General features: G+C 49.4%; 1 protein-coding gene across 1 annotated transcript in view; it reads right to left on the minus strand.

The window, feature by feature from the left end:
- LOC137427390 (uncharacterized) overlaps window positions 1-20,000 on the minus strand; it is a 171,247-nt gene that overhangs the window by 39,647 nt on the left and 111,600 nt on the right.

Consider the following 20,000-nt stretch of genomic DNA (forward strand, 5'->3'; position numbering starts at 1 on the left):
CCGTCTTATCTTATCCCAGACAGACCACAGACAAACGGAACAAGGCGGACTTACACAGGGATTGATGGCAGGAAGGGACAGGTAGGTCGATAGCACAAGGTGCACCTTGGCTCGGGGACAGGATAAAGCACGGTCCAGTCCAGAAGATGCGGGGAGGCCTCACAGCGCTCGGAAGTGGTCTTGCTTGCTCCAAGCTCAGCGCGCATCTGACGTCACCTCCCTCTCCCTGCGCATGCTCAGCGGGGAGTGACACGCCCTCGGCTGGTTGGCTCCGCCCCACTGGGGCCGGTCCGCCGCTTCCATTGGGTGCGGGGGTTACCGGGCTCCGCCCTTGACGAGGAGCTGACAGGGAGCCCCTATTTGGTAACCCCGTCGAGCACATGTTCGATGGCGGCTCGTTGGGAAGGCCTGGTGCCCTCCCAACACCCCCTACCAACCAAGCCGGAGTGAGGACGCGCACTTCCCGCGCCCGCCGCTGCTGTTGTTGCTGAACCGTGAGGAAGAGCTGCGGGGAGGTATCGGAAGGTCCTAAACTTCCTAACGGTGCCATACAATCACATTCTGGTGCAACGAAGGGTCAGAAAAAATGGAAACGAGTCCTTAACTGACATAGACTAAGAATAACTAGCAAGATGTCCTATAGTTGTCTTACATGAGATGCGGTGAACCTGGGCACGACATTTAATGGGGGAAATAGGGGGAGGTCGGGTTTACAGAGTGTTGTTTACAGAAAATGGACTAGGGAATGGGGAATTGGGGATAGTTGGGAAGTATTGAGGAAATAGGGGAATATTTACAAGCGGATATGGATGGATGCAAATCCCATATCCGCAACAATATATATATATATATATATATATATAGATATATATATATATATATATATAGATATATATATATATATATATATATAGATATATATATATATATATATATATATAGATATATATATATATATATAATATATATATATATATATATAGATATAGATATATATATATATATATATAGATATATATATATATATAGATATATATATATATATATATATATAGATATATATATATATATATATATATATATAGATATATATATATAGATATATATATATATATATATATATATATATATAGATATATATATATATATATAATATATATATATATATATATATATAGATATATATATATATATATATATAGATATATATATATATATATATATATATATATATATATATATATATATATATATATATATTATGTTATAGATCGCGGTTAGATGTTATAGACCGAGCGGTGGTTTAGAACCGCGACCTAACAACACTCACCCGATTCACCCAGACTTTGGCCGTATCGCACCCTAGCTGCTCAATGAGGGAAAAGACAAAAACGACGCAATGTAAAGAGGAAAACGAAGGCCAAGAAAGGTTGGAAAGACTACTAAATTTATTCCTACGATTTACACACAAGCAACAAAAAAGCAATTCAGTTTATTTACAAGTACAAGACGCATGTGACACAGTGCAAATTTAGCTTATCTACAGACTTAACTTATTACCCAGGACAGAACAAACAAAGACGACTCACACGGGGAATGCCAGGGATGGCAGAAGGTGGATGGCTGGCGGGAGAGGAAAGGTCCAAGGGGGGGTCTTGCAGCACAACCGGCGCGTTCAGCAGCCGCCGTTCCGTTTCGGCCCTGCTCCGAACCGCCGTTCAGGCCCCCTTTGGCGGTCGGGTGTCGCGGCTGCGGCGGCCTCCGTCCGCTGCGTTCCCAGGACTTGTCTCACTCGTCTGGTCCCTCAACCCTCAACTCTTTCTTGCTTCTCTCACTCCTCACCACCGACTTCTCTCTCTGGCAACCGACTGTGACCAACTCCTTGCAACTCTCTTTCTTCTTCTCTTCTCTTCTCATCTCATGCTCATCTCCAAGGCCTCTCTCATAAAGCAGTCCCTTACAGTCGCTTTTATCACCTCTAGCGAAATCAAGCCGCCGACTCGAGAGCACGCCTACCGGGTCACTCACCGCGGCCCTGGTTGGTCGCGCGACCCTCGGGCTCCGCCCCGGACGACGACGGGCGGGCGCGCCCCTCCCCTCCTCTGACGAGGTGGAGACACGCCTTTCTTCCCTGACTCGAGCCTCGTGGTCAATGGCGGTTATTGGAGGGGAGGTGATTGGGAATCGAGGCTCAGCAATGACGAGAGGGGATGTAATATGGCAATCGAGGGTCGGCAATCACGAAAGGGGGGATGTGAAGGAAATGGGGATTTTTGGGGATGGGAATGGAAGGGGATCTATTCTCTTTCACTGGTGCAATGGAGTATTTCAATTAATGGGAGACACAGCCTTACGCTAATACACAGAATAAGAGATAACTATCAAAAGAAAAGATATATCGTGACCTACATGTATGTTTTTCTATGGACTAACTACGGGAACGCCCTTTGACCTTTATACAACCACAACGGAGGGAGGAGGGGTGATATTTTACAACAACCTTTTACAACAACCTTTTACAACATTTTACCACCACCACAAAATAAAAAAAACACATTCTCATATTCACAACACTGCACCCTCCTCCCCTTAGGCACGTCCCGGGCCTATTACTTTTACCTTAGTGTGGCATGTAGGTGTAGTTCCCTCTACTTTTAGCCTGACCCTGAGTGCGACAGTTTTAAACATAAATAAATGTGTCCCGCTGCTCCATTGCACCCTGCCTAACAGACTTACGCCCACAGTTAACCGAATTGCGGAATGGTCTTCAAACTACACACTGACGGTGGGAAGCATTATTTGCTATTGACGCTATTTTTATTTACAAAACTAACCCAGGACCTGTAATTGTTCTTTCTGGGGGGAGGACAGTCTGCTCTGCATCAATGCACCATTAAAGCACCCAAAAACGCACCAATACACACCCAAGCACCAATCGGTGCAGTCACCATTGTTCAATGAATAAAATAAAACCAACAAACCCAACCCTGCAGGTGTCTCTTGCTCTTCGGCTCCCTCTGCTGGTTATTATTATTTCTTCCTGTTGTTGTCATTTCCATTTTGCTTTGCTTACTGGCGGCCTATTTGTAATAAAGTGTGCCCAATGTGTCCTTTTTATTTTCGTTTATTTATGGCCCACAGGGCCGACTAGTGTGGTTCACCTGTGGGGCATCGGTGCCCTGTGGCCAAGGTCCGCCAGCAAGATTTCGGGCCCTCATGGCCGGTTCCAGCAGAGGGGCCTTGCCCCAACCCATGGGGTCCATAAGTGGTGCTCGGCCACTGACATGTGGTCCATAATGTGGTGCATCGATGCAGACAGCTGGTTCTGGGAATTTCGGGCGCACAATGGCCGACCCACGCACGCTCCCCTCGGCGCCCAGGTCCTCATGTGGGAGACAAAAGGGGGGACAAGACAGATGAGCGAGGGTAAGGTCTCAAGGGTACACATCAAAAAGGCAATGCAAGGCGAAATGCGTACGGAGGGCGAAGTGAGAAAGCTCGTCCCTACCGTACGTCACCCCCCTGTTACCTAGCCCACCCTTGCCCTTACCCCATATGTACAAAACCTACACATTACCAATTCGTCACTACTGTCACGTCTTCCCCATATTTCCCCTATATCAAATTCGTCACCACAATCCCTCTACTTCAAAAATTTGCCATCATCAATTCATCATCAATCCTCATAAGGAGGCAGAGATGGAACATCAAAGCACAATGTCACACCCACGTCATGATGCGTCTCACAATCCAAACATTTGCACAATAAAAAATAATAAAACATGGCATGGTGTGGAGTTACCTGTCACCTCCGGTGAGTGGATGCAGATGGTGCGAGGAGATCCTTCATCCTAACTATCCTCTAAATGACTTTAACCACACTTTACACTACCCGGGGTCTTTCTCCGGCCAAACCATTGGCCCTCTTACACTATGGGTTCTAAAACCAATTCCCATTGGCCAAACTGTGGTGCTTTTTCAATTTGGGGTCTCACTCCCCAGATTCATCTCCCGGTGCCCTCGCACAATTTCTGGGCCGCGACGTGTAGCTCTCCCAACAGGTCTACCCACCTGCACACCTCCACCACTGTAGTTGCCACCCGAGCTTACCTAGCTCCTCACCCTAACCTATCTAACTGGGGGCAGCCCCTCTCCTGGCTCTGTCACCCCATGGTGCCCTCTGGCACTGGGCTACCCGGGTCCGTCCTCCGGATCCTCGGGCCCCATCCACAACAACTACTACCGGCTCCCAGAGCCCACCTGCGGCCTCACCTGGCCGACATCCTCACAGTGGTGGAGTGCTCAAACAACTACACACACTAACAGGCTACACGCCCAGCCATTTCCACAACACTAATGCACCCATCCACAGACCATTCTTTCACCCGCACCACAGATGCCAATATCCAAACCACAATTTACCTGTACCCTCTACCTAACACTTACACTACCCGCCCCGGGTATCCGTGATGGGGGTCCACTCTTCCCCCATTCACACCTTCGCACCATCCACTCCACTCCACAATTTCCACCATTCTCACTCCACGACCATCCATTCCACTACTCCATACCATTTATTCCATACACCTGTCTTTCATTCACCTGTCGTTGCACACCTGTGCAATCTCACCTGGTGCCACCTGCACCCTCCTCCTCTTTCTGGACCAGTTGGTCAACGCAACACACATCACCATCACTCACTCATACACTGCTCCATTCACCTGTTCAGTTGCACACCTGTGCAATCACACCTGTTCCATTCTCACCTGTTCAATCCTCACACACACGGCATCATCTCAGCTAACTTCTCCCCTCTGAAACTTGCGCTTCCCAGTCGTCCCTTTAAACTATTGCGCTCCCACGTCATTATCATCCATACTAATCTACCTGCGTCCCCACTACAGGTATCAGTCACTAACTAAACTTAACGTTACCTAATGTCAATCTTCGCTAGATCCCTACACACCATATCCTAACCCACCCGGGCTAGTTTTCACTGCCATACACCCCATAATCTAGTGCTCCTTTGCCCCCACATGGGAAGGATGGTGGATTTGCCATCCCACCACATCGGGGGTCTCTCACTACCAATTTCGCTCGTCCAAATCCAACAATTCAAAAATTTTCCATTTACTGCCAATTCTATTCACTTTTCTAAATTTCGTTTTAAATCACTATCACTATCACCATCACCCGTCTACTTATTACATCCTCTCGGTGCGCCAACTCACATCTACAGCCCGGCTTCGTACAGCCGAGCAATGAACGCGGGTTCTTTTGTGCCAGCGGCTGGATACGTCCCGCATTCGGGGCAGGGACGGAGGCTTACCCGGGCCGAGATCCCATGCACCACCTCGGCGTGGAGTCATCCAATGTCCCGATCTCGACCTGCCGGCACGTCTCAATAGAAAGTGGTCGCCATGACGACCCTTCCTATCGAGCTGCCCGCTCCGCCTTGTGGAGCCCGGACGCGGCCGCTCCACGCGAGGCCCAGCGTGGATCGCGCACGGCGGTCCTTTCGAACCCGCCGTGGCTCGGATCTCCGCTGGTTCTCGCGGCACGCGAAGCCCGGCACGCACCGAGGGCCCGATCCGGCTAAAAGTCGACCTAACCTTTAACCCGGTTACCGTCGACGCTTCACCTGCAGGCTTACATGCATACGCTACCTCTTTCTTGCTCATACATGCAGCCGTTCCCATTCTCCTCGTACCTTTTCTTTCACACCTCGGTACTCTCATTCCGCTCACCGACTTGGTCACACACCTGACCACCGAACACTTTGGCACACATTCGTTGCTCGCACACCTCACCAATACACCGCTTCGCGCCCCTTTCTCGGTCACCTCCTTTGTGACGATCACAGGTGTGCTCTCACCCGCACACCCAACCACGTGCCTCACTACCAACTCAAATGTGCCTTCCCACACACGCTCTACCATTCCAGGTGTGCATCCTTCCATCCCAGGTGTACATCCTCGCCCACCTGTCACAACCAGCTCACTCTCCTTGTCACTCTCACTACTCTCACCTCCACTCTCGGTCGCGCACTCACCCTTACTCTTGACAGCATGCGCTTTCCCCATGCACCCGTCCGTTACACACCTTTCTCGCGCATCCTCCCGCGCACACTTCTTCGTTACTTCCTCCGTAACACTCACCACAGGCATGCATTCTCCCTTACTCTTGACAGCATGCGCTTTCCCCATGCACCCGTCCGTTACACACCTTTCTCGCGCATCCTCCCGCGCACACTTTTTCGTTACTTCCTCCGTAACACTCACCACACCGCGCTTCCCTGTGCTCCCTCGCACACGCGCTACGACCGGCTCACTCCTGACGGCACACTCACTCCTCGGCGTGCACTTTTTCCTCACACACCCCATGGTCGGACATTCTCGCACACCTCTTTTTTCGCACACCAGACCTGTCGCACACCTCACCAACGGCCTTTCACGAACACCCGGATCCAAACCAATCCCCAAGCCGACTGAATCTCCCCTCACATCATGTACATTGCCACTCACCTCCGTACCTCGTCGCACCTTCTCTGCCACCTGCAAACTTTTTATTTGGTTAGTGAGCACCTCATCATGATTTGAACACAGACTTTGTACATTATCCATTTCTCCCTGCAATTCCCGGGCTACCTCCGTCATCTCTTCAATTTCAATGCCCACTTCTGCTTTTTCTTTATTCTCCTCGGCGACCGTTGGCTTTAATAAAATTCCCTCTACCTCATCGGTCGCCGGCTTTTCAAAACCCCGTGTCGCGATTTCTACCCCCGTCATTGTACCCGTGCTTTCCTCCGCTTCGCTCAACCAGCGCTTCTCGACCCGCGTTACTTCCTTGTGCACCCCTGGGACCCTTTCGCCCACCATGCGATCCATGGTCTCTCCACATTTTTGCATGCGGTCACCCATTCTGTTGGTTATTGCTTCAATTTGGTTTCCCCGAGCATCCATTTTAGTACTCAATCTCTCCACGTTTCTCAGCATCTCGGCGAATTGCGCCATGAAGGCTTGCATTTGGACCACCGTTGGTTGTACAAAGGGTGCGGCCGCAGCTGCCCCCTCAACCACGTGCGCGAGGCTGCCATTTTGTGCACCTGATACACCCTCAACCACACCTTCTTTACTCTCCTCCACCATTTTTTTTCCTAAGTCCTGGGTCGATTCTACCCCGTCTATCTCTCCCACCGGCATCCCGTCGCCTTGAACAGCCATGGCGCGATTTCAAAATTCGAGTTTTGCTTTAAAAAAAAACAAATTTCGGTATTTTATAATTTTGAGCGCGTGAAGCGCGCTCCGGGTCGATCTCACTCCCCGACACCAATTGTTATCGTACTAACACAATTGGTGTCCAAAATTTGGGCTAAATAAATTTAGTCCCAGGTTCGAATCCCATCTCCTGACTACCAATTGTTATAGATCGCGGTTAGATGTTATAGACCGAGCGGTGGTTTAGAACCGCGACCTAACAACACTCACCCGATTCACCCAGACTTTGGCCGTATCGCACCCTAGCTGCTCAATGAGGGAAAAGACAAAAACGACGCAATGTAAAGAGGAAAACGAAGGCCAAGAAAGGTTGGAAAGACTACTAAATTTATTCCTACGATTTACACACAAGCAACAAAAAAGCAATTCAGTTTATTTACAAGTACAAGACGCATGTGACACAGTGCAAATTTAGCTTATCTACAGACTTAACTTATTACCCAGGACAGAACAAACAAAGACGACTCACACGGGGAATGCCAGGGATGGCAGAAGGTGGATGGCTGGCGGGAGAGGAAAGGTCCAAGGGGGGGTCTTGCAGCACAACCGGCGCGTTCAGCAGCCGCCGTTCCGTTTCGGCCCTGCTCCGAACCGCCGTTCAGGCCCCCTTTGGCGGTCGGGTGTCGCGGCTGCGGCGGCCTCCGTCCGCTGCGTTCCCAGGACTTGTCTCACTCGTCTGGTCCCTCAACCCTCAACTCTTTCTTGCTTCTCTCACTCCTCACCACCGACTTCTCTCTCTGGCAACCGACTGTGACCAACTCCTTGCAACTCTCTTTCTTCTTCTCTTCTCTTCTCATCTCATGCTCATCTCCAAGGCCTCTCTCATAAAGCAGTCCCTTACAGTCGCTTTTATCACCTCTAGCGAAATCAAGCCGCCGACTCCGAGAGCACGCCTACCGGGTCACTCACCGCGGCCCTGGTTGGTCGCGCGACCCTCGGGCTCCGCCCCGGACGACGACGGGCGGGCGCGCCCCTCCCCTCCTCTGACGAGGTGGAGACACGCCTTTCTTCCCTGACTCGAGCCTCGTGGTCAATGGCGGTTATTGGAGGGGAGGTGATTGGGAATCGAGGCTCAGCAATGACGAGAGGGGATGTAATATGGCAATCGAGGGTCGGCAATCACGAAAGGGGGGATGTGAAGGAAATGGGGATTTTTGGGGATGGGAATGGAAGGGGATCTATTCTCTTTCACTGGTGCAATGGAGTATTTCAATTAATGGGAGACACAGCCTTACGCTAATACACAGAATAAGAGATAACTATCAAAAGAAAAGATATATCGTGACCTACATGTATGTTTTTCTATGGACTAACTACGGGAACGCCCTTTGACCTTTATACAACCACAACGGAGGGAGGAGGGGTGATATTTTACAACAACCTTTTACAACAACCTTTTACAACATTTTACCACCACCACAAAATAAAAAAAACACATTCTCATATTCACAACAATATATATATATATATATATATATATATATATATGTTAGCCATTAGGGTTTAAACCCCATGACTCAATTGATCATAACATCTGAAATTATATATCGTGCTTCTGAAAACTGATTTGAACTCAGCTGCAGGCAGAGGCGAGTGGACAAAATGTGGTTTCGAGACTCGAGGTACAGGGTGGATCCTTAGCCCAATAAACAAGTCCTTGAATGTATGTGCCAGACAGTAGATAATATGCTCACCGCCCACGTACAGGGAAAACATGTTGCCAAACGCCTTCTTCACAAAGGGAATAATTAATTATATATCTTTGTAGTTTCTAGTATGTCTCCTAAATCAAGGATGTAACCAACCTTGGAAAGAAATATAGACATTACACATCCTTTGATAGTTGTGTATTCAGCATGTGTATTCAATCATTATCCTATGCTTACATCTTTTTTGTCTAAGTTTGGCCTTCTTCAGGAAGGAATGATGGTAGGTGGGCCTTTACGGCTCAGGTTTGCTTTGTCTTTAGCGCAGATTCTTGTCTGATATTTTGCTATATATGAAATGCCTTTTTGCTTATTTTGTAGCGAGTGTCTTGAGGAATTGCCCGCTGCGTGTTAGGCGGTGCATTCTCGAGCCTTGCTCCACACTGTGTGTTTGTAATCGATTTCATTAAACATTGTTGCTCTGATCTTCTTCTTCTTCCTTCCCTTGAGGTCTTCGACCGACAATTTTGGTGTCAGAAGTGGGATCATCCAGGTGTGCAGACGAGGTGGACCCTCACGTTCCAGGTCGGGAAGGAGGCCTGCCGGCATCAAATTTGGGTAAGCATTTTTGCACATCGAAATTGAAGCCTCCTGCCTTGCTTTGGACGTGTGGACCTCTGTCGGCTGTACTACCTGGCTTGCATTCCGAACCATATTTAGTTTAAACCAGAGCAGCAGTGGGTAACGAATCGATTATACAGGGCGCCCGAGATAAGGAGGGATATCCCTCAGGTAAGCTTCCTGCGTGGGAAGCAGGTAGACCCATATGTGGGTGATAGATAATAGGTGTTAAGTTACTCCGGTGTGAGAACTGCGTTTAAGGTTAGGGATCGGGGGGCGACCCGATCTTAGGACTACCAGGAGGGATTAACCCAAGAAGGTAGGAAGAATGGGTTATAAGGTAGGAAAGGAGGGAGAGCCGTTGAAGAACACTCCAGCGTTTTACATGAAAAGAGATTATGGGTATGCTGCTTTGCAACCGAGCAAGGCATGGACTATATTGACCGAGGGTTTGAATACGCCTTGGCCAGAGGAAGGGTCATTTGCAATAGACAGGTTAGATGTGCTATATGGGGCTTTAGATGCCCTAGAGAAGAAGAAGAAGAGACTCCCACCTGATTCATGGAAGGTCTATAGTTGGTGGAAGGTGGAGGCCTTGAAGAGACAGGCAGCCTCCAGACAAGCGAGTTTGCGAGGAGAGTTGGGCAAATACCAGGATGAGCGCAAACAGGGTCCAAAAAAGCAGGGTAAACAGATGAAGGCGCTCGCAGCGCAGACAAGTCAGAGGCTAATGGTAGCCCGGATTAATTCCGATGAGAAGGAACAGGATGAGGAAGATGAAATCCCTGTTTCCTACCCCCCCCATGGTCCAGTCCCAGGATCTAAGGCACGTACCCGACACCAGGGCGCTATAGGGGAAACAAATGGGAGACCCCCTAAAGTTCAAAAGACCCCACAACCATCAGCCCCTCAAGTCGAGGACGATGGAGATAGCGGCACAGACACCCCGGGGTTTCCACCCCCGATAGGTCCAGGTCAGAAAGTTTACCCTTCACTAGTGGAGTATCGGGCACCAGTGCAACGTGCGATAGAAACAAAGGGAGTGTTCCCCATGCGATGCGTGGGAATAGACGCAAACGGCGTGGCAGTAAGGGAACGTGTGCCTTGGAAAGAATCTGATTTAACGGCCATGCAAAAGAGGGTTCAGGAAATGTTGATCGACCAACCTTTGGATATAGTAATATTGCTCCGTCACTGGATTACAGAGGATGCCCCAGATTGGAGAGATATTTGTCATTTGGGAGCATCTATATTGCCACCAAAGGTATGGGTAAAGGCTAAAACCCTTTCATTATGGCCAATAGATGACCCCATGGCTCGGGTGCCACCCATGACCGGAAACGATTGGGACATTTTGAAAAATCATCTCCTGACCAACATTGGCAATGCGCTCGCGCCACCTGGAGGGCCAGATTGGGGAAAAATTGGCAACATAAAACAAAAAGCAGGAGAGACTATCGGCGATTACCGAGAGAGAATAGAAAGAGCGATAGCTCGATGGGGCGGGTTAGGATTAATCCAAGTCGAGGACCTACCCGCTCCCCTGGTGAACAATTACCTAGTAGAAGGGCTTCGGCCCGCATTAAAAAAACAAGTGCATGCCGTCCTTTTCGGTTGGAAAGGAATGGGGACCAATGAATTATGTACAAAACTCGAACAATGTCCGGGCTCCTCTTCGGAGGAAAAAAAGGAAATTAAAGAAGAAATGTTGCAGATGTTAGTAAGGGAAAAATTGGCCCAGCAACAAACAACAAGAACAATGGGGAGCAAGAAGAAACAAAAGGGGGCAAAAATAATGGGAAGTGACAGTGAGAGTGAGTCAAGTGATGACGAGACACTCGGTCCGGCACTGCAGGCAGCTGTGATGCAAGTACCCCGGGGACCACAACAAGGGCCTAGTGGGCCAGGGAATCAGACGTGGAGACAACCCCAACAACCCCAGTGGGCTGCTCCACCATGTTCTGTGCTAGGTCCCCCGCCGGCCTATTGGCCACCACAAACACCCATGCCAGGATGGGCACCGCAATGGGGACCCTCCAATATGGGCCCCACCCCATGGGTTACCCCCAATTCGGGCATGCCATACGGGCCTTGTGCCCCAGTCCAACAAATGCCGAGGGGAGGGCAAGGGCGCCCACCTCCCTACAAAGGGGGGCGAAGGCCAAACCAACAGGGGGGTCCAGGACAGGGACCCCCAGGGAGAGGGGCATGTTTTGAATGTGGACAGATGGGCCACTGGAGACGGGATTGTCCAAATTATCCAAGGGGACCACGAGGACCCCAGGGACAGCAAGGGCCGTCATATGGAAACGCCTATTGACGGGACGAATGCGGGCCGCCAAAGGAATGTCCATTGATAACAATGACCCCAGATGAGGAACCGACCTTGACGTTAGATGTAAATGGACAACCACTAAAATTCTTAGTGGATACCGGTGCGACTCGCAGTTGTATCAATAAGGGACAACTACCTACTTTGAAACCGACACACAAAAGCGTCCAAATCCAGGGCGTTTCAGGACAATTAGAAACTCTCCCCGTATCAAAAGAGGCCCGAGTAATGTTCGGACCGCTAGAAGCTAAGCATGCATTTCTCATGACCACTACTGCCCCAACTAATTTACTAGGACGGGATTTGCTGTGTCAATTAGGTTGTGACATTGCGTGCACCAAGGAAGGTGTATACGTCGATGTCAGAGAATCGAACCGTGATTTGTTAATGATGGCATTGCAGCGCGCCAGCCCCACCGTGTATTGGTGGCGGTTGGAGGAAGGGGCTTTAGCAACATGGACTCATGTGATCGACACGATTGGCGCGCAAACGCAAGAAATTCGTGATTGGCTAGAAGAACACCACATAGCCACAAAATTGAAATACAACCCGCCGCATTGCACCGCATGTTATGACGCGACTGGGAGCGATGATTATTATTTAGACATGGTTGCGGCAGCTTTAGGGGAAACCTCTGATCTTCAATTATCACACATATGGATTGGCCGAGAGGGCATTGGGATTACGGTAACCTTGTCGCCACGCCAGAGATCAAAGGCTAAGTACCCCGAGGGGATGGTAGCGCATGTTACCCTTAGCACCGCCAGAGGATGGCCATCCGAGAGCATTGGATGGATGATGGACCGACTGCGGAAAACGCCAGTAAGGCGTCGATACAATGTTGAACACCGAACGGTCCATGTGTTGGACAACAATGAAGGGTTCATAATTAATTTGGCACCTCAGGACAGACGAGTTCGATTTGAGATGGTGGAACTGCCACCCAAAGCGGCACATATGGTCAGGGCGGTCCCCACGACTCCAGGGGACTCCGATGGGTTGCTCGACACCGTCACCCCGTCACTATGGGCGCAACACGAGAATGAAGTAGGGCGCATTAGGGATGCACCCCCATTGGTGATTCCAATTAAAGAAGGGTTACCTTTACCACACATTCGGCAGTACCCACTTCGGCACGAGGCCGACGCAGGCATTTTTCCGGTGATAGAATCGCTCGTGCAGCAGGGAATAATAATCGAAACCAACAGCCCATGTAACTCCCCCATTTTCCCAGTGCCAAAACCAATGACAGGAAAGTGGCGATTTGTGCAGGATTTGCGAGAGATTAATAAAATAATTCAGGGTATTCATCCGGTTGTACCAAATGCAGAAGTTCTGATGACTTCCATTCCGCCAGATGCTACACATTTTACAGTCATAGACTTGTGTTCCGCCTTCTTTTCAGTGCCAATAGCTCCAGAGTCCCAGTATCTCTTCGCTTTCACCTTCCGGGGGAGACAATTCACCTGGACAGTGCTTCCGCAGGGTTTCGCAAATAGCCCCACCTTGTTTTCACGAGCGCTGCACCGCGATCTCGCAGATGTCCAATTGGAAGGCGGCTCGGTGCTGTTGCAGTACATCGACGACTTATTAATCTGCTCTCCATCCCAGGCAGCCTGCGAGACGGATTCACTAGCGCTGTTAAATGCGCTAGCCGAGAAAGGCCACAAAGTAGGCCGGGAAAAATTGCAATTTGTGCGGGAGATAGTTACATACTTGGGACACGCGATTTCGCATGGGAGACGCGAGCTCAACGCGAGCCGGGTCACGGCCATCATGGAAACCCCGTTGCCTCGTACACAAAGGGAGGTGTTGCGATTTTTGGGAATGGCAGGGTATTGTCGTACATGGATAATTGACTATGCGTTACTAGCAAAACCTCTGTATGAGGCGACGAAAAACGACCAGCCACGGATGGTGAACTGGACGGACAATCGAATACGCTGCTACGAAGGACTCAAACGAGCCCTGGTAACGGCCCCAACCTTGGGCCTTCCCGACTATAAAAAGGCCTTCACACTTTTCACCCATGCAGTAGGTGGATTCGCACAATCCGTGTTAACTCAGACTCATGGAGATAGGGAACGTCCGGTAGCCTATTTCAGCAAAAAGCTTGATGCGGTAGAACAAGGCTTTCCGCTGTGTTTACAAGCCGTGGCGGCTGCCCGATACGCAGTTGAGCGGACGGCCGACATAGTAATGGGACATGCTGTCCTTTTACAGGTACCGCATTGCGTCCATACACTACTACAACAGCGAAACACACAGCATTTCACAGCCACTCGACTGATGCAATACGAAACGGCATTAATTATGGCACCCAACGTGACGGTGATGCGGTGTACCGTTCTTAACCCAGCGACACTTTTGCCAACAAAGGAGGAGGGAATCCCGCACGTTTGTACGGACGTGGTGCAGTTAATATAAACAGTAAGGCCTGACTTACAGGACACACCGCTACAGGAAGCCGATCACACCTATTACGTCGATGGTTCAGCCAAACGGGCTTGGGACGGATCCCTGTTATCTGGGTACGCAGTATGCTCGGATACGGAGACGGTCGAAAGCGGCCACCTCCCGCCCACCTGGTCAGCACAACAAGCTGAACTGTACGCACTCACGAGAGCGTGCGAAGTAAGCGAGGAAAAAGCAGTGACAATTTATACAGACTCGGCATACGCACACGGATTGGTCCACGACAAAGGGGCCATATGGAAAATGAGAGGGTTCCTCACTTCAGCGGGAGCACTCATTAAAAATGGGGACTTAGTGCGTAATCTGCTTCATAGTATTATGCTTCCACGTGAAATAGCTGTAGTTAAATGCCGAGGTCACCAGCGTACAGACGACGCTGTGGCCCGTGGAAACGCCCGAGCCGACGTAGCAGCAGCACAAGCGGCAAACCAACAGGTTGGGTATAATATGCCAGTAGTTACGCGCAAACAGGGCGCTAAAGCGACCGCCCAGACAGACGTTCCGACATCCGCACCTACAGAGTTCGATGTAATACAATTACAAGCCGCGGCCTCAAACGTAGAACATCAAGATTGGATTAAATTGGGAGCTCAGCGCCCCGCAGAAGGACAAATGTGGACGATTAATGACAAACCCGTGGCACCGCGAGCTTTATTGCCATGGTTGGCACGCATGGCGCATCAAAATGGCCATGTGTGCCATAGGGGGGTGATGAGGCAGGTCACTTCCACCTGGGCAGCACCAGGCCTTTCGGCTGCGGTTACCATGGTCTGTCGCTCGTGCGCTATATGTCAACGGCATAATAGGGGGGCACCCCCCAGACGCCGCCACAACGCGGGTCACCCGGCTCCCGTCGGGCCGTTCTGTCATATCCAGTTCGATTTTTTCAATTTACCGCCTTGTATGTCCTTTAAGCATGTATTGGTAGTGGTGGACATGTTCACCAAGTGGGTGGAGGCCTACCCATGCGTCAGGGCTGACGCTATAACGGTGGCCAAGTGCCTTTTGCGGCACTTTATATGTCGATTCGGCGTCCCGCAGAAAGTGTCATCCGATCAGGGCGGGCACTTCACAGGTGACGTCATTAAAGCCGTGTTAAAGGCCTTGGGAGTGATACAGTCGTTCCACTGTGTTTACTACCCGCAATCGGCGGGACTTGTAGAACGAACGAATGGCACACTGAAAGGTAAGTTGGCAAAGATTTGCGACGAGACAGGCCTCAAGTGGCCGGAGGCCCTTCCGCTAGCGTTAATGAGCGTGCGCTCCACTCCAGGGCGCACCACTGGTCTCTATCCGCACGAGATATTAATGGGTCGGCCCATGAGTTTGCCGGTATCAGCGCCAGTGGATATGGCAGCACTTGAATTACCTATCATGGATGACATGCTTTTAAAGTTTTGCATAGGTCTCTCCCATGTGGCGCGCAGCATACATGAACGCGTTCGGGAGGCCCTGCCGGAGCCAGCAAGCAAGCCTATCCACACCTTCGAGGCAGGAGATTACGTGCTGGTGAAGCATTTCACCCGTAAGACTGCGCTCGAACCAAGGTGGACGGGGCCATACCAAGTTCTTCTGATCACACCAACAGCGGTGTTTTGTGAGGGCAAGTCGTCCTGGGTACATGCCACACATTGTAAGTTGGCCATACCCACAAACACAGACACCTCAAACGCACCACCACAGATCGAGGATGCTGCATCACCGCCTGTTAGGGGTGGCAATCACACTTAGTTTAATATACCGCTTTGCCAGCACTGGGGACATGAGGGCATGGGCGAACACGGAGACATATGCATATGGCGACCAAACCATTAAGGTCTACCGGCAGAGAGTTATCTGGGGCCAGAGGCTAAAACAGGTGTCTGCAACAGGTGCATGGGATGCGAAGAGAGGTATTAGAGGACATTGGATTGACTTTAAATTGAAATGAAAATTGAAAGGGTGGATTAGGAAAATGAATTTGTTCAAATAATCGTGGCATCTGTGGGATGCAACAATTTTGTGCCAGAATAGTGTATGGGAGCCGTCATCTGGGAAGCGTCGTTAAATGGCAGTAGGTTTAGACAGATATTGAAAGGGTTCGTGCAATGTCATTTTGGGGCTTATGGCTCGCCATTGTCTGTCTGCCAGTTATGGTGGGCAGAGGGAAGAGGGAGTGATACTGCTCTGGCCTCTTGCTCGGCAGAATTGAGTATTGCTGGTTTTACCCCTGTTCAAAATTGAGCTCTCGAGAGCTGATTAACATTAGGATGCATCTCTCAAGGGACCCCTGGGTGGTCTCGAGAGCTGAGGTGTGAAATATGATGACGTTGTCTTATGGACACTTTGTGAGTGGCTAGACACGTGCCTGAAAGGGGAAATTGTATTCATAACTCATGTGGGTTGTGTCTGAAGAAAAGGTTTAAAAGGAAGTGTGAAGAAGGTCATGGAAAGTGCAAAGATGATTGGAGTGGAAAGTCGAATCAGATGGATTATTTGTCAATGACAGGTGACTGCAGGAATTGATGAGAAAGTGGAGGAAAAGGTTATAAAAGTTAATGGAAAAGACAGGAAATAAAGGAAAGTGGTTAGTTATGGACTGTTGTTTCGTGATAAGAAGGTGATACAAGGGGTTGGCTTGCACTGGGGGGGAAATGGTTGGTAAATCATGTATTATTAGATGTAGGGAAGATGACTAAAAGGAAGGTATTGTTACAGACGTGGCTTGGATGTTATTTACCGAGCGGTTTTGGTATGACCACGTCTGCACAAGTTACCCGATTATACCCGAACGTCGACTAATCGCGCTGCGCTAGGTCAATAAAGGAAAAGGACACCACGGCTGGGATTCAAATGACACGACACCCAGGGTTCAGTTCTCAAGACCTCCGGAGGAGGTTATATTAAGGCGGAAGGTTAGATTACAAGGACGAGAGGTACAGCATAGTAAGGTGGGCACTTAAACACAATCTTATATTATTCCCAACAGACGACAGATAAACGGGACAAAAGGCTGACTCACACGGGGTTTGATGGCTAGGAAAGCGGGTATCGATGGCTCAAGGTGCACTCTTGGCTCAAGGACAGGGTCGACTCGGTCCGGTCCAGAGATGCGGGAAGGTCACAGCGCTCGGAGATGGTGACTTGTCTGCTCAAGCTGGGGGCGCATCTGACGTCACATCCGGCGCGGGGCCGCGTATATCCGGCGGGGAGTGACACGCCCTCGGCTCGTTAGCTCCGCCTCGTGGAATCGGCACGTTGCTTCTCATTGGGTGCGTGCGGGGGGGTTTTACCAGGCTTCGCCCTTGACGAGGAGCTGACAGCCAGCCCCTTCGTGGTAACCCCGTGGAGCGCATGGTCCGGAGCGCTTTGTCAATGGCGGCTAACCGAGCCGGTGTGAGGACGCACACTCCCCTGCGCAGCGTCGTTGTTGTTGTAATTGTTGTTGTAGTTGTAGTTGTTGTTGTAGTTGTAGTTGTAGTTGTAGTTGTAGTTGTTGTTTGGGGAAGAAGATGGAAGGAGGTATGGGAAAGGTCCTAAACTCACTACTGGTGCCATATAATCACATTCTGGTGCAACGAAGAGTCATAATTAATGGAAACGAGTCCTTAACTGACATAGACTAAGAATAACTAGCAAGATGTCCGAAAGTTGTCTACGTGTGATGCGGTGGACCTGGGCACGACATTTAATGGGGGGGAAAAAAAGGGGAAGGTCGGCTCTACTGATTGTTGTTTACAGACAATGGGACTAGGGAATGGGGGATTGGGGATAGTTGGGGAGTATTGGGGAAATAGGGGAATATTTACAAGCGGATATGGAGGCCAAATTCCATATTCGCAACAGTATTTTCGGAAATTGGTGAAAGTAAATATGGCATTCGAATTTCCAGACACGACACAGGAAATGCGGCTATGAATAAGCCAACCATCTGAGAGATAAGGTAACTAAATGCCAATTGGTGGGACGGGGGGCTAGGAATTTGATCATGGTGTGTGTAAGAAAGTATTTTTCAGGATGGACGATGAAGAAACCGCCGTCGGAAGACCATGATCTTGACCACAGAGGCCGTCGACCTGAATGGGTCCTTCAACAAGGCAGATGTGACCGGCGCTTCAGAATTTTGTATTGATTTTTGTGAGGACTGTGATACTTGTGTTGAAAATCCCTTGTGGGAACTGGCTGATGCCTGTATTGATGTTTGTGATGACTGTGATACTTGTGTGGTAAACCCCTTGCGTGTACTGGCTAACGCCTCTTATGTATTATGAATGATTGGCGAATAGATAGTCTCGCATTAGTAATGGAACGAATTGGAAACGAAACCCGAATCGCAGAACTACAATTGGAAAACGAATTAGTGCATATGCGAACGATGGTGATGCAGAATCAAGTGGCTTTGGATATGTTGTTGGCAGAAAAGGAAGGAGTATGTGGGGTAATCGATGAACCTATTGATGCTTGGGATTCTGATAATGATTATTTTAGTTGGGATGATTATACCTGTGATTTAGAAAGTGTAGGTTCTTTTAAAAGTTATTGCTATTATGCCAGCAGTAAGGAGCGGATGGCAAACATGTATCCGGAAGAACCACCCTCACCACCACTTACACCACCCAGCAATCACATGTACAAGGCTTGATGGCATTGGACGTCGATTGTTTGCCCTGATTCGCGAGGACCACGCCTGCATAAGGAGGGCCCCAAATCTGGCTGGCAACTGGGTCGCACCTACGCCGTGACAAGGGTGGATTCGGAATCTGGCCGGGCGGCAGCAATCTCCTAACCAGGCGCCGTCGTCGCGAATTATGGCTAACAATTTATGCGTTGAATGTTAGACGGCCAGTTAGGGCCGGTATCTCTCTTTGAGCATACGTGACGCTATGTCGTGCCTGGCATGTGACTAATTGGGATGCTGACCACTGGGGTATACGGTGTCTTTCCAAGGAGTTGTCTTGTAAAGACAAAGGAAGGAACTGTTAGCCATTAGGGTTTAAACCCCATGACTCAATTGATCATAACATCTGAAATTATACATCGTGCTTCTGAAAACTGATTTGAACTCAGCTGCAGGCAGAGGCGAGTGGACAAAATGTGGTTTTGAGACTCGAGGTACAGGGTGGATCCTTAGCCCAATAAACAAGTCCTTGAATGTATGTGCCAGACAGTAGATAATATGCTCACCGCCCACGTACAGGGAAAACATGTTGCCAAACGCCTTCTTCACAAAGGGAATAATTAATTATATATCTTTGTAGTTTCTAGTATGTCTCCTAAATCAAGGATGTAACCAACCTTGGAAAGAAATATAGACATTACACATCCTTTGATAGTTGTGTATTCAGCATGTGTATTCAATCATTATCCTATGCTTACATCTTTTTTGTCTAAGTTTGGCCTTCTTCAGGAAGGAATGATGGTAGGTGGGCCTTTACGGCTCAGGTTTGCTTTGTCTTTAGCGCAGATTCTTGTCTGATATTTTGCTATATATGAAATGCCTTTTTGCTTATTTTGTAGCGAGTGTCTTGAGGAATTGCCCGCTGCGTGTTAGGCGGTGCATTCTCGAGCCTTGCTCCACACTGTGTGTTTGTAATCGATTTCATTAAACATTGTTGCTCTGATCTTCTTCTTCTTCCTTCCCTTGAGGTCTTCGACCGACATATATATATA

This window comes from Myxine glutinosa, chromosome 5 (genome assembly GCF_964187855.1).
Source record: "Myxine glutinosa chromosome 5, kmMyxGlut1.1, whole genome shotgun sequence".
In the NCBI taxonomy this organism is placed as follows: domain Eukaryota; kingdom Metazoa; phylum Chordata; class Myxini; order Myxiniformes; family Myxinidae; genus Myxine; species Myxine glutinosa.